The sequence below is a fragment of the Dasypus novemcinctus genome, chromosome 9, assembly GCF_030445035.2.
Source record: "Dasypus novemcinctus isolate mDasNov1 chromosome 9, mDasNov1.1.hap2, whole genome shotgun sequence".
In the NCBI taxonomy this organism is placed as follows: domain Eukaryota; kingdom Metazoa; phylum Chordata; class Mammalia; order Cingulata; family Dasypodidae; genus Dasypus; species Dasypus novemcinctus.
Genome location: NC_080681.1, coordinates 22,883,784 through 22,897,841, shown reverse-complemented (window position 1 = coordinate 22,897,841; position 14,058 = coordinate 22,883,784). Strand labels below are relative to the sequence as shown.

Genomic DNA, 14,058 nt, shown 5'->3' with positions numbered 1-14,058 from the left:
GGTATTTAGCCTGATTTCTAAGGAAGAATGGTTTTTCATTTTTTTAAAATGTATAACCATTTTCATTTTTTATAAAAATAGATAGAAGGGACCAAAAATGACAGTCCTCTGTAACTCTAAGCTTATAAAGGCCTAGAGTGGAATTGAGAGAAAAGCAGTGAAAACTGCCTGAAATGGTATGATAGAAAATGACATTTTTTTTCCTAAAATGATTCTGACTAGTCTTTCAAAAATTTTTTTAATAAAACAGAAAGGTGCCAGTTTTCTATTAATCTAGAATAGGATTCTTCATTCTCCTTTGAAAATCAATCCTTTTAAGCATTTCTTGGCATCATGGAGGAAGACTTTCACGTCATAAGAAATTTTCCTCAAAGAAGCCCTGTCCCACAGTCAGTCCATCTTTTAAGATTTGGGGAACAATGTGCTTCTAGTAAAAGGCCAATCAGGTTAAAGCTGGCAGCTGAGTGGAAAATTTTCTTCCATGAATCTACCAGGTTATTTGGCTTTTCTAAAGCCTAAGGTCTTGTTCCTAAACCCTTCGTTTTTAATTCAAGGTAACTCAGAGCATGCAAATTTTATTTAGAAGAAACACATTGAGTATAACTACTATGATTTAGTCACTGTGCTAACTCTTAAATATTGCATATTTGTGATTTTTGCAAAATAATAATAGATTAGGAAATGTGGAAAATTTTTCACCAGACTGTTGATGGTGTTTGTTTTGCAGAGAATGGGAAGATAGAGGAAGTTTTCTTTCTTTGCTGTATGTTATGAATCTTGTATGAAAGTAATTTGAAAAAAGTACCATTAAAAATTAATAATAGGCCAATTTAAGAAGAGGATGATAAGTGAAGGAGAAGGTAAGCCCTTTATAGAGAAGCTGTTTCTTTCTTGTTCACTATTGTTTTTCACAGTGCCTGCTTCACAGAAGATACTTAATAAATATTTCTTGAATGAATGAATGAAAAAGAAACTGCCATAATCAATTTAGAGGCAGTATTTAGCGACCACATGAAATCTTTGCTCATATGGGAATATTTGCATTGTTAGAGTAGAGTAATACATCTCCGGTCATTGCCATGGGAAATAAACATTTTTGAAATACAGGTGCAAGCCTTCGGAAATACAGTCATTCAGCAGGGAAAAACAAACAAAAAAGTGTGTTCATTATGTTTGCTAGAATGGCTCCTTTTGCAGGATTCTAGAGATTTATTGTGCATGATTCAACACATGTTAAATTTGGCAAAATCTACAGAGTGAAAGGAATAGACCCTGACCCCTCGTCTTCTGATGTCTTCCTTCTCTGGGAGAGTGTTTTGCTGGCAAATACATCCAGCATAATTTTGCACAGGATATATGTTTCCTTTACTTAGCCTAATAAGCATTTTTCCACTTTCTCACACAAAGAACTTGAGTCGCAATTTCACAGTAATTCCTGGTGTTCTCTTCTGGCACAGAGATTCTAAGGGTGCAATAAAGGACAGCGCTATGTTAAGATATTTCTGTAACAACGACAGAGCAACTACCGTTTTCTGAAGGCATTTTATGTGTCTGACACTCTATGTACATTTTCTAATTTAATTCTTTGAAATAGCCGCTAGGCTGGATATTACTCTATCCATTTTTAGATGGTGAAACTGAGGCTCAGAGATATTACATCTGCCCACAAAAGGCCAAAATATAAGTGATAGATTGAGATTCAAATTCTGATACGTCTGTCCCTAAGTCTTTTTGCTGTCATTGTTGCTGTTTTGTTTTGCATTTTTACCATAAGCCATTGTCCTCATGGTTTCACTTGCCAGCTGCCCCTTCTCTGGAAAGAGCATGCATACACTGAGAAATTCTCATGGAAATTGGAGTGCAGTCCTGAAATGCCAGGACTTGGATTGTCTCATGCTTTCTAGCTATGATGTATGGGCCTGAACTCATTACTGATGGATTCCTAGCAGCAGCGACTGTGCAGGTAAAACTTCTTAACTAAGCAGATATTCAATCATCCTGGCACTGCAAAATGTCATAAGCGCTCCCAGTGTAATCATCTTTTTCTTTTCATTGCTGCATTTGGATGAGTAAAATCAGGAAGTGCTAGAATAATGCCAAGGCCTAAGACAAGTACAGGCCAAACCCATGGGCATCTTGGGAAAACCACCCTCTTAGGTGCCACTAAGTATTTATTTAGCACCAAAAGTGTTAGTTGAGGGGCAGTTTTGCTCATTGGGATGCAGAAGAGTAAGTGGACTCAGCTCTTGGTGGAGGTTTACCTTGGTCTGATCTCCCCACTCTGGCAATTTCCTCAACTGTCTCTGCCCCTCAGGCTCCAGGAGTTTGGCATTTTGCCACACAGTTAACTTCTAAGGCAGCATAATGAAAGTTAATGGACTTCCCATGCAGGTGATTCACATGAATTAAAAATAACTTAGAAGCTGTTTAAGGGTCTATAAAATCAAATTTAAAATACTATGTGTAGAGGTCATAGTTATCCAGTTCAAACTTTCTGCCACACAAAATAAATCTGAAGTGTCCAAAAAATTGTCAGAAAGTCATAAAGAATATAACTTCTTCCAAGCAAAATAAATAATCCCAATAATATGTTCTTGCTTGGTTACTTCAAAATGCTCTAAGCCCTCATTAAAGATTATTTACAATTTATAAATTACATATAGCAAAGACCTTCAGCAGATGGTAAATGTATGACTGATCATTTCACAGCATCTAATATTTCTATAAAAATTTTGAGGCAAAATAGAATAAAGCCTATGGAGAAAAAAGTGATAATTTTGCAAAACCACAATTAATTCTATGATGAATGTAAGAGAATGAGAGGGACCCTGAATTTGCTATAAAGGGAGCATAATAATTTTACTGCTGAAAACCATTTAATCCTTTTCTTTATCACAGGGAGAGTGACAGTTAAACCAACCCAGAGGTACTGCTGGAATATCTTTACAAAACTAAATTTCACACAAATGTTTATTAAACTAGGCATTATGAATTCAAATACAGAGGTCAGTAAAGTGTGGTCCTGTCTTCAAGGAATCTATAATTAGTTAGGGGACAAGACAAGAGCAGGCATTTCACAGTATATAAGGAGAAATACAAGAGTGCCACAGGCAAAGCACAAAATGCTCTGTGACCTTGTTCAGAGAATAAATCATATTGAAGTCTGCAGGGTTGAGTGAAAAGAAATAAGTTATATAAACCAAGGTGTAAGTTCTAGGTTTTCCACCTTCTGGCTTTGAGTCCTAGGCAAATTAAACATTTTGAGCTTTAGCTTCTTTATCTATAAAATGGTGGTAATAAAATGTACTTCATAAGCACATACAATTTTCTCATTTGTTCATTCATTCACTCATAAGTATGTACTAAGTGTCCAGTTTGCCTAGTTATGCTGCTGTATGGCATATAGTGGGAGAGAGGGTAGGAGGACTGATAGATGCTCTGATAAAATAGGATATACTGTTTGCACAAGACTGTGAAGAAAAGGCAGTTATTTTCACTCAAGGGGTATCCAGAATCCCTTCACAGAAGAGGTGGCCATTACAATCTTTACTTAACAGATGAGAGAATGTAAATTCAGAATGTTTGAATATATGTTCCAAGGGCGTATAGTAAGTGGTTGAACCAGGAGCCAGGACTTCTGCACTTTTCACGTGAGGCAGTCAATCCTGTAATAGTACTGAAAAGGGTTTATCAAGATAATGGGGCTTAAAGACCTCAGTTTTATCAATGGGAATGTGCAACTTAACATCTCAGAAGATTTCAGATATAGGGATATTTTGTTTCTCAATTACTTTTCATAATTAATGGTAAAACTTATTATACTCAATGAACCACCATGCGAAACAAGCATTTAAACAGTGTATGAAAATATTTGAGGTTTCCTACTTTCAGGTTTGTCAAGGAGTTTGGCCTGGGTATTGTGTTTGTCTCCCATCCTACCTTGTGAAAATGAAATCCTGTCTCTTCATTTCAATAGTAAATACTCCACCACCTCCATCAAACTCCAGTTTGATCCCATGGAGTGGCTCTGTGAGCTTGTAAAGATTCATTAAGTCAAAAAAGTTGCATTTTTTTTTCCCTCTATTGCTTAGTACCCTCACCTAAGTCAACCCTCCAGACAAGGATAAATTTACCCTCATATACCTTCTTCCTCCATTCTCATTGCTCTCATGGTCTTGAAAATGCTGGTGAGACTATTTCTTGCCATTTGGAGGCAGCTCCTGCCTTCTGGTGGAGCTGTTGAGGAGTGGTCAGAATTGATCTTAAAATAATTTACCTTCTGTGAGTGCCTCTGTCCTTGTCTCCTTCCCCTTGCCTCCATTATTGTTGATACAATAATAGTTTATGTATTACTGTGCTGGAAATCACAGGTAGAATACACAATAGATTAAAGTTAAAATTCATAGAGAAATTTGGGATTAAGTGGCCTATTGCAATGTTGAGCAGATGCTGAAAAGTGGGAAAAGATGGAAGGTTATGCATATGCCCCAGAATCCACAGGGGTTTTGACTTGCACCCCTAACACAGCTTGTGCAGAGCTCATCCATAGCATATCCTAATTACTGATAATCCATGGAGATTACCTGAGTTCAAACCGTTTCAGGAAAGCAGGCACAGGACTCTTTCTGTAATTACATGGGCAGACAGATAAAGAGAAGCTAAATACTTGAGGCAATTTATACTTGTCAAAAAATAAGGGGGCAGGAAAGCGGCTGTGGCTCAATCAGTTGGGCTCCCATCTACCATACAGAAGGCCCTGGGTTCTTGTCCTGGGGCCTTCTTGTGAAGGCAGGCTTGCCTGCATACTGTGGAGAGCTGCCCAGCACGCAGGCAGGGCGGAAAGCTGACTCAGCAAGGTGACACAGCAAAAAGGCAGACAAGCAAAAACACACTAGAGCGTGCAGCAAACAGACACAGAGCAGACAGCAAGCAAAGGGGTGGGGGTGGGGTAAATAAAAAATATTTAGACATAGAAGAATGCACAGTGAATGGACACAGAAAGCAGACAGCACGCAAAAAAAGCCACAAAGCGGGGAGGGAGAAAAAAATTAAGGGGGCAGCCTATTGCTTAGAGACAAGCTCATCTTCTTGTTCTCACGTGGTCAACTAAGGGCAACCTATAATAATGGAACAATTGTTTTTCACAAGGGCAGGAATTTATTGAAGTGCCTGGGGATCTGATGGCAAAATCTGCCTGGCTTGAGAGTATTTCATTTATGATGAATATGAAAGGTGCAGAGTGATATTTCCCTGCTGTAAAGCGTTCAAAAAGAATAAAGAAACTGATCTAAAATTTTATTTTGTGGAAAATTTATATTATTATCTAGAGTTTCAGTGGTTTTTAAACTTTACTGTGTGTAAGAGCACCAATTGGTGCTCACCCTTAGACATTTTGATTCAGCTGCATTTCTCTTATTCTTGTCAAAACCCAGTGAAGTAGACACTATTATATGCCCATTTTATTGAAGAGGAAATGAGTATAGAGAGACAATTACTTCTTCTAAAGTTATTAACCTAGTATGTTGCATGCTAGGATTCAAATTGAGGTGGTCAGATTCCAAAATTGGAGCTTGTATGTATATATTATATTGGTTTAAATGGGAAAAATGGATATGATTATTTCAAGTTCTTTATAAATACAATTAAAATGTATTGAGTTTTCAAATATGGTGACCATGTGCATAAAATTTTTTGCCTAGGCTAAATTTAAAAAAAAATGTATTTCAAACAGCATTTCTGGTAGGATGCCAGGGTCTATCAGAATGCCCTTTTTTGTAACAATCCTGTACCCAAAAGCATGTTGCACTTTCTCTCAGAGCGAGATGAAGATCTTGTGATTTATGCAAATACTTTGCAGTTGTTGGTGTAGCTGCAACAATGGTTTCACAGATTTCCTTCTCTTTACTCCTGATACGCCTTATGGTCCATTGATTAACACTGTAATGGTGGCCAGCTGCAGCAGCTGTTTTGCCTGAAGGAAGCATATCTAACAATTTCTACATTTTCCTTCAAGTTCATCACTTTCCCCTCTTTCTTGGGAGCACTTTATGAAACACTAAGAACATTATGCTTGGGAGCCATGATTTTAACAGAGTTTATGGTGTTTAAACAACACAAGATATGAGAAACTTGAGATGTAAAGATCGCTATGAGGTCACTGTGAGATGTCACAGCAGAGATTGCTGTAAAGACAAATTAGTGCATAGAACCACAGTTCTTTTACTAAAAATTCATTTTTAAGAAAAAAATTGTGTAGTTGTTCGTTTATGTTTTAAACAATAAATTGCACACTTACAGGTAATATAATACGTAACAGAACATACATTTTCTGAATTTCTAAACATTTTCTTTTTTGTCTGTGGCTTCTGCAAAACTCCCCAAACATTTCCATTTAATTCTTATGTCGACCTATGATATATGGAAACTGCGATAGGGAAAGTTCCAATGTGAAAGTGATAACTGTATCAAATCTATTGTTCTGTTGCTTAACAAATTACTCTAAAACTTAATGGTTTAAAGCAATGGCTATCACATTGCTCTAAGTCAGGAGTTAAGGTAAGTTACAGTAAAAAGAGATTGTTTCTTTTCCATGATGTTTTGTACCCCAGTTGGAAACCTCAAAGGTTAGGCGAATGGAAACATTCAAATACCCTTTCACTCATTTGATGGTTGATAGAGATTTTTGGCTGGGGTCGCCCTGGGGCTATTGGTTAGGTTTTTTTTTTCCTGTAGTTTGGTCTTCTTAACAATGCAGTGACCAGATTCAAGAGTCAGTGTCCTGAGAGACAGAGAGCCAGGTAGGAGCCATACTACCTTTCTTTGACTTAGCCTCAGAAGTCAGGCAGTGTCTTGTTCTCCACATGCTCTTGGCTGAGGCAGTTACAAACGTCCACCTGGGTTCAAGGAAGGAAAATAAACCCCTACCTCTCAAAAGAGGACTATTAAGATTCCATTGTTAGACAAACACGAGGGACAGGATATAAATCATTGTGGACATCTTACAACTATATTCACCAGAAGATTCATACTTCAAAGAAAATGAAAATTTGTTTGCTTTGGGAGGAAAATAAAGCAAAGCAAAATAACATTCCATGTCACTCCAAAATAGACATGGTATTCATAGGTTTGAAGAACTCTGAATGTTAAAGAGTAAAATTACCCAAAAACGCCCTATTATCCAATGAACATTTCTTTAAAAAGAGACTCTCCAAACAAAGATTTTTTTTTTTCTGGAACATGCAAACCCTTTTAGACAAAAGCCACTTTCCCAAATGTCTTCACACTTCATACTTTGGCCACAATAGTGTGTCCAGTAGCAAAAAGCAAGGAGTTCTATCTCTACCTTCTAGATTAGCATTCCAGTATTAGTTCTAATCTAACAAAACAAAACAAAAACATTTTCCTGATTTTAATAGCAATATAAACTCATTGTGAAAAATGTGAAAAAAAAATTATAAGGTAGAAAATGACTACCAATACTTTTGGACTTTCTAAAAATGTTTTTTTAAATTAAGTATAATACATGTACAGAAAAATATACACTTCATAGGTGTACAGACTGTAATAATTTTCCCTAATTGAACATGCTTATGTTCAGGTAAAGAGCATTGTCTGTACCCAAGAAGCCCTCCTCAAGCTCCCTTTACTCTTCCATCACCAAAGTAACCACTGTCCTGATTCCTAGTTGTGGAGATTAGTAATACCTGTTGGTGATCTGTATATAAATGGAATCACGTGGCAGATTTTTGTTATTTTTTGTAGGCCTTTCTTTCACTCCACATTGTATCTTTAAGAATCATCCATATTGTGTATATTTTTAGAACATTTAATCTCATTTTTGTTTTATGAATATGAATATGAATATCACTCAGTGAGTTTTTACTGTGGTAAATATATAAAACATAAAATTTGACATTTTAACCATTTTTAAGTGTACAATTCAGTGACATTAATTAACACTGACAATATTGGACAACCATCACCAGTATCTATTTCCAAAATTTTTCGGCTCCCCAAACAGAAACTCTGTAACCATTAAGCAGTAACTCCCCATTCTCCACTCAGCAGCATCTGGTAACCTCTAGTCTACTTTTTGTCTCTATGAATTTACCTATTCTAGATATTTCTTATAAGTGAAATCATACAGTGTTTGTCCTTTTGTGTCTGGTTTATTTCACTTAGCATGATGTTTTTATGGTTTATCTATGTCATAGCACATATCAGAACATCATTTCTTTTTACGGCTGAATAATATTCCCACAGAGTTTTAAGTTGGAAACAACCATGCGATTTTGAAAACATTTCAACATTTTCTCAACTTTAGAAGGAAAAGAAGTTATGTCAATACATTCCTTTTACCTTAATTTTGTGCACACATACACCTTGGAAAATGTACATTTTCAAAATATATAGGTCTACAGCTATTTTATTGCATGGATAAGCATAGCTGTGATATATTTTTGATGTCTGAATTTCAAGATTTTTCTTTCATTTCTTTTCAGAATCCTTGGTACGTTTTGATAAATTTATCGGCTAATTTTCATAGTCCTCAGATACTTTGCTAAGCATCTTGTGTTTCCCCTCAAAGTGATTACTGAGAATGTTAAGTATGCCTCAGATCTTGCTTTTGGAATCAGAACCACCATTGACATGACCTCTTCTCTACATCTTCAGCAGTTATTCTCTTAAAATGCAGGATGAAACCCAAAGTGAACAGGAAACTAACCTAGTCCTTTAGAAATTGTTTCTTTTTTCCTAATAACTAGAAAACATAGATTGTTAGCTTGATGAAGATATGCTAGATCTGTTTTGTTCACTGTAATATCTCCATTGCTTAGTACTGCATAGACACAATATAATTCAATAAATATTCCCTAAATAAATGAATAAACAAAAAAGTAATAAGGCATAAAAAACATCTGTGCTTTAAATTTATATCACCATAGGCAAATTTTTTTAAGGTTGCCTACTTGTGATTTTTAGAAACAAGTTTTCCAGTCTGTAAAATGGAAATAATTATCAATTTACAATGTAATGAGCATCCAGCATGCTAAGATATTTAAAGTGTCTGTAGGTGCTCAACAAGAGGTGCTTTAGATTTTGTTTTTCTCTTTACATTCCCCTTAAATTAGATTTCCTATTATTTCTTGCTTCACAATGAAGAATAAGATGATACCCAAAAATACACTTTTTCCTAAAGTATTTCTTTATTTCACATGCGTATTACATTTGTGAGCTGTAGGCCACTGTTTTCCAATGAATATAGCTCAAGAGTTATGAAAATAAGTTTGTAACACCAAGCCCAAGACCAGTGGTTTCAGCCTCCAAGTCTGTACGGTTTTCAAGGGGAGCTAAGTAGTAAAATGCAAGAGAAATAAGTCATGCAGCCTTTCAAATTGGCATGGAAATAGAAGAAATTAAAAATAAAAATCCAGTGCCCCCAGGCACATCATTTTACAGGACTTTTTCTATGTGTAACCTATATTTATAAAGTACTACTGATACTATAGCTGTATTCTAATGTTTCCATAAAACAAAAGTGAATCATTGTGTTACAGTAAGTTGCTTAAAGTAAAGCCCGCAAAATCCTTTATGCTTTCACATGTTCTTCATGTTTCTGAGCCTTTGCACATGCTATTTCCATGGCATAAATACGTGTTTCTCCCCCAAAGTAATCCTGTGGTAGATAGAATTATGTACCCCAGAAAAACTTGTTCTCATCCTTAATCCATCCCTTTGGTCTTTAATTCATGGTAAATAGTATCTTTGAAGATGCTCTTTTTAGAGCATCTGAACAGGTTGGGCCTTAATCCAGATAACTGTAGTGCTATACAAGTGGAATGAAATTCAGACAGAGAGGCAAAGCCATGGGAATAAACAAACCGGATGTCAACAGAACCTGGAAGAGAAAGAAGACATCACCATGTGCACTGTCATGTGACAGGAAAGCCCACGACCCAAGGATCACTGGCAGCCAGCTCCAGAACACCACAGCCTTTGAGGATAAAACAGAAAGCCTTGCAGAGACCTCAATTTCGGACTTCTCTTAGCCTCAAAATCGTGAGCAAAAGAATTCTCATTGTTTAAGCCAACTAATTTCAGAGTCTTTGTGATCATAGCTCGGAAACTAAGACAAATCTCTACTTTCTTCCTCAATATATCAAATATCATCATTTGTGAAGACGAGTCCCCATAGACTCACTGTTTCCTTTCTAAGTTAAGGATATTTTCCCTGTGTGTCCACCTCCATATAAGAGTCTACTGGATGCTCATGAATGTCCCCTAGTCCTCCAAACATATGGGATGACTCTATCCTTATTAATAAAATGGCTCAAGCCAACTCTCCAAAGAGTAGAAATTTAAATAGCTTCTCAGATTCCTGCAGATTTTTTAGCATGTTTAATATTCACTCCAATTTCCCGTTCCAATTCAAGTCTAAAGCCCCTTTTATATTGCCTCCATCATTGTGATACTCTGTCTATTCCATGTTAACCCAAACATCCAAACATCTCTTTTAATTATCCTAAACAACACTAACACAAAGCTGTGTTGATGAGATGCAGGGATGAAGATTGTGGAGTAGGACTCTTTATAGCATAAAACAAGAGATAAATTAGCTATTGTGGTGGTTTGGAGTTATGTACCCCCCAAAAAACATGTTTTTAAACTTAACCCATTCCTGTATGTGTGAACCCATTGTAAGTAGGCTATTTTAATGAGGTTGCTTCAGTTAACATGTGATCCAACTCAATCAGGATGGGCCTTCATCCTATCACTGGAGCCCTATATCAGCAGAATGAAATTCAGACATAGGAAGAGAAAGCCACAGAGAGATCAGCCAGAAGCTGAAAGTCAATAGAACCCAGAAAGAAAGGAGGAGCCACGAGAGGATGCTATATATGTACATTGCCATGTGACAGAAAAACCAAAATAAAGGTCACAAGCAGCCAGCCCCAGAATGCCAGTTTTTAAGAAGACAGCATCGCCTTGATGATGCCTTGTCTTGGTGTCTTCCTGGCCTCAAAACGATCAGTCAATAAACTCCCATTGTTTAAGTCAACCCACTTCAGGGTATTTGCTTTAGCTATGAGGAAACTAAACCATTACTGAAATTTCCTCAACCATTTTCTCTCCTGAGAAAATTTCTTGCTTTCTATATTCTTCCTTTGGTTTCAGATTACTACTTTCTTCTTGAAATTCTTCTCCCCAGAGCCATCACTCGTTATACTCCTAAATTCTCAAAACTCTTTCTCAAGCTACCAGGATTCAAGTAAATTCCTGTAATCTTTCTACACAGGGAAATATCACTTTTTTTAAAACTCTTTTTGTAATGAATCATGTCTTACTCTAGGAAGATGGGAGAAATGAAGGAAAAAAATCAAAGTTCCTTTTATTGAAGGAGAGCAATGACAGAGACTTTTTATAGTATTTAACATAAAACAGCTATTCAAATGGTTATTTTAAAAATGGATGGATGGATGGATGGGTGGATGGATGGATATATAGATGAGTGCACATTTCCCTATGTATCTTTTATAATTTTAATGGCAGATTATTAAAACAGGCATTAAAATTATATGGATTATTCTACTATATACTTTTTTATTCTGCTTCGGCCCTGTAATAGATGATTTAGGTTGTCTGTAATTTTATATTATCAAAGAAAGTTAATAACAAATGTTTATTGAATGTGACTATGATAAAAGTGCTATTATTATCTCAAGTTACACATAAGGAAAATGAAAACTAGCATGGTGAAGTTCTTATTCAGTGTTACACAGCTAGTAATTAGCTTTAGTAGTTGATTTGAACATAGTAAATTTGATTCTGGAAACCAAATTTCTAATTTTTATATACTAATTCAGAAATAAGTGTTATTTTCAAATGGTTAATTTTTAAGGGAAACTAGGCATTTAAACATTGCTTATTTTTTAAATTAATGAGTTACAGTATTTTCTTTGGGTTTATTGATAATAAATAAATAAATATAAATATTCTTCTTTTATACTTGCTTATTTCTTTATTCCCATAGCTTAATACAATGCATGGAACACAGTAGAAATTCAGAAAAGATTCCTCGAGCTTAAATCTCTAAATCATTATATAGTGACTTGTTCAAGAAAAAGAGCTTCCTTCATTACCTTTTAATCTCTAGTATCTAGAAATCACAAGAATATTCCCATACATTTTAGCTGAATTCACATTATTTTCTTGTTCACCTATTTTGCTCACTCATTGCTCCTTAATGTTTTTCTTTTATTTTGTGGTAAGAGATTAGTGTTATAATAGATGAATTTTATGTTGTATTTGATGTAATCATTTTTCACATTTTCCATTCTTCTTCTAGCAACCCATATATCACTGACTTCATTTCATGCTGCTCTAGCCTAGCTCAGTCCACTCCAACTAAGCTGGCCTTGTTGATATAACATTCTAGGAATGCTCTCATGTCTGGTGTTTTGCTCTTGCTTGTTCCCTATTCCTGGAATGCTCTACCCTAAACACAACAAGGTTCCATTTTATACTTTCTTCAAATGAATATTGATTTCGTTATCAGAGAAGTATTTCCTGACCACCTATTCATACGTAGCAGTTTGATATGGTTATGAATTCCAAAAATAGATATTGGATTATGTTTGTAATCTGATCTGTACCTGGGTATGATTAAGTTATGATTAGGGCTTTAATTGGGCCACATCATTAGGGCATTGAGTCCCCGCCCCTTGGTGGATGGGGACTCTCAGATAAAAGGCATGGCAAAGGACAGAGTTGCGGGTTTCTGATGTTGGAGTTTTGATGTTGGAGTTTGATGCTGAAGCCTTAAGCTAGAGCCCTGGGGAAAGAGATAGAGCTGTTTCCCTGATATGCTACAGCTGATCTTGTGGAGAGAGGCAAAGCCTAGAGAGCCTTATTGGCTACAGCTGACCTTGTGGAGGAAATAGAGGAGCTGAGCCCAGAGGAACCCAGAAAGCCTGAACCCTCACAGAGGTCAGCAGCCATCTTGCTCCAATATGTGGAAACAGACTTTGGTGAGGGAAGTAACTTATGCTTTATGGTCTGATAACTGTAAGTTCCTACCCCAAATAAATACCCTTTATAATGCCTAGCAGATCTCTGGTATTTTGCAACCTTTGGCTGACTAATACAACATATATGTACACAGACAATATTTGGTTCTCCTTACTTGCATTTTTCCCCCTTCTAAACACGTATTTAGAAAAAAATATTTACATTTATAGATTTTCCTAAACTTACATTTTTAGATTTTACTGCTTTATTTATTTTTTGGCTGCATCTCTCCATTAGAATGTAAGTTCTTTAAGGGAAAGATTTTATGTGTTATTTACTGCTCTCTCCCTAGTGTGTTAATACATGCTTGGCACCTAGTAATTGCTCAATAAATATTTATTTCATGAAAGAATGCTATGGTGATTTTTTTGGTGACTAAGTGAGAGTGGGCTAGAAATTGAATTTTTGTATTCATCACAAGTTATTAATTAATTACTCCAACATCATTCACTGAATCATGCTTTCTTTAACCAGTATTTGTATAGATATAATTCTTAAACAAATACCGTCAATTATTGTGCTTTCTATTTCACTGATGTTTCTATGTGCCTCTTTCTCCTTGAGTAATCCTAGCCCTTAAGGCAACTCCAAAACAGTCTAGAGTTAGGACACCAATGTAAAAAAAGTTCTTTAGCTCCTGAGTCCCCATTCAACAGAATTACTGCAAACCTTCCTTTGAAAGGCCTTAGGTGGTTTTTAACTTGGTGTCCTCTTCAACCTTGGCGGCTTAACTTTGCTGTTTCCTAGTGGCCTGCCTTGTGACTCATCTTTGCTTGGGCAGTAGGTGGTGACCTGACTCTTGAGGTTCCCATGGAGATGATCTGTACAAATGTTCCTTAATGTTATGCACGTGGCAGCACTTCCTGCCATTGCTACAGGCCAAGAGAAGCTTTGGTCCACTTATGTTAAAGGTTGTTGAAGTCCCTGCTGGGTTTTCCAGCTCACTCAGTTTCTTATCTCCTCCCTGGAATATATTAGAGGGAACTCTTA

The 14,058-nt window shown here is 36.1% G+C and overlaps 1 protein-coding gene across 1 annotated transcript in view; it reads right to left on the bottom strand.

Moving 5' to 3' along the window:
* OLFM3 (olfactomedin 3) overlaps window positions 1-14,058 on the bottom strand; it is a 237,215-nt gene that overhangs the window by 159,859 nt on the left and 63,298 nt on the right. The window lies entirely within an intron of this gene.